We start from the raw sequence: 2,103 nt of genomic DNA, 5'->3' as shown, positions 1-2,103 counted from the left end.
TCCTCCTTTGTCCCATTGTGCTCGCTGGAGGACTTGGTGGGTGGAGGGTTGCAAGTGTCCTTGGCGGTAGTGATACCGACCATTTTGTCTGCTTGCCCCTCCTTGGTTTTGGCCGCCTGTGTGTAAGTGAGGCAGCGTTTGGGGCAGGTCCTGTAGAGGTGGCCTGCCTCACCACACAGGTTGCAGCACTTAGTCTGTTTGCAGTCCTTTGTCTGGTGCCCTTCCTGTTTGCAATTCTTGCAGAGGATGGCACTGCAGTTGGCTGCCACATGACCAGATTTGTTGCATGAGCGACAAAGCTTGGGTTGCCCAGCGTAGATAATGTAGCCACGGCTTCTCCCAATAGCGAAGCTGGAAGGAGGGTGGAGGATTGCTCCCTTACCATCCATCTTGAGTGTGACCTTGACCTGGCATTTGCTGGCCCAAATCCCGAAGGTGTCTTTAACCTCGGTGTAGTTCCCAGCCTTGTCAACGTACCTGGCGAGGAAGGTGAGCACATCGGCGACAGGGACATGGGGGTTGTAGAGCTGCACAGACACCACACGGTCCCATTGCGACGGCAGAGCAAAGAGCGGCTCCACCGTGAGGATTCTCATCTGTGGCTGATTTCTCTTCTCCTTGAACACCTTCAGGAACTTGACGCAGGCAACAACATTCTTTAAGGTCACATTGAACTATCCAACACTGGGGAAGTCTTGCAGGCAGTAGATCTCCGTGGCTTCAAATCCACAGGACTCCAAAAGGATTGTCTTAATGAAGAAGGCACGATCCATGGGTGTACTTCCTTTGCCATCCTTCACTGCCACCCTAACGGTGTTCTGTACCCCCTGGTTTGGGGCTTGACTGGTTGCAGCCATCCCCTCTTTAAGTTCCCTTTGTTAGGCACTAAAGCCTGCACATGCAGAAGCAACTGATAAGAACAGATACTACACTTGATCTTAGCCAAAAGGCCAAGAAGCGAAAAATGACCACACAAAGGGTAATTTTGCACCCAATATCTAAAATCATTTCGACTCTTGAAAAACCATGTTCCATAAGCTTCTACTCCTTTTAAAGTAATGTTTGGCGGCATCATAGTAATTGAATTATGTGATACAAATCCCAAAAACAAATTCAGAAATATGTAAGTTAAAAATGATGGGAAAAGAGCCCAGCCTGTAAAATGCTGACATTTTGAATGATCTCTAGTAATCTGCAGGAATATGCCTGCACAATCCTAAAGCCCACTGATCTTTTTTCCAAGTACTAAGGGACAGCTGAAACGAATCACTAAGTGAATTGTTTACCTGAGTAGAAGTACCCTATAGAATATTTTATAGAATTCCCATTTTATAGAATATCCACTGAAAGGATATTGAAAAATGTTCTGCTTTGGATTGCCGTTTTCAAATGCTGCTGATTTAAGCTATTTTGGACATCGAGTAAGTAGGAGCCTTCTGTACCATACTTATCTCAAAGCCAGGCAGCACTTCTGTGCCTGTGTGAATAATGATATCATATGCGAGTGACACGAGGGTAGATTTGCCTCTGTGCAACCTAGCTCCCTGTTGCTGCCTTGAAGTGTTTGAAATGTGCCGTGCTTGTCAGCGGAGAGGTCGTCATGAATTTTTTATCCCAAGCTATTTTTTTCTTGTATTCTGGGCGTACTACCAGTTAACATCAGTGCTCCAAAGGTTTAAAGTTCACCTGGATGGAGAGGGTGAAGTACCTTTCCAATGGTGATCTCCTTCCATCTTTGAGGTATCACCAGGACCTATCATAGGTCCTCTGATCAGGAGGTTCTCCAGTGCAAACACAATGCTTGTTTTCCCTTTTTAATGCCCATCCTTTTGGATGTTCAGTGGTCGATACATGAGGAAGGTCAGGCAAGAAACCAGAACCACCACATTTATTTCATTACTATTTGTAATGCTGTGTCTGCGACTACTCCAAGGTTTCAGAATGGAAATTATACCAAATAATGCATACGCTGTTGATAAATGAGATGCAACTTTACACCTCCTAATAAATCCAGAAGGACCACTGTAATATTCAAATGCTAGAGTTTATAAAACTGCTTACATAGTTAATATAACAATTCCCTTGTTGTACAGAACTTTGCTA

At 44.9% G+C, this 2,103-nt stretch overlaps 1 pseudogene; it reads right to left on the bottom strand.

Annotated features, from left to right (window-relative positions):
- Positions 1 to 864: 864 nt before the first annotated feature.
- LOC144692065 (U2 spliceosomal RNA) lies at positions 865 to 962 on the bottom strand (annotated as a pseudogene).
- Between the last annotated feature and the right edge of the window lie 1,141 nt (positions 963 to 2,103).

The sequence above is a fragment of the Cetorhinus maximus genome, chromosome 16 (genome assembly GCF_964194155.1).
Source record: "Cetorhinus maximus chromosome 16, sCetMax3.hap1.1, whole genome shotgun sequence".
NCBI lineage: Eukaryota > Metazoa > Chordata > Chondrichthyes > Lamniformes > Cetorhinidae > Cetorhinus > Cetorhinus maximus.
This window is presented reverse-complemented; position numbering and strand designations above follow the sequence as displayed.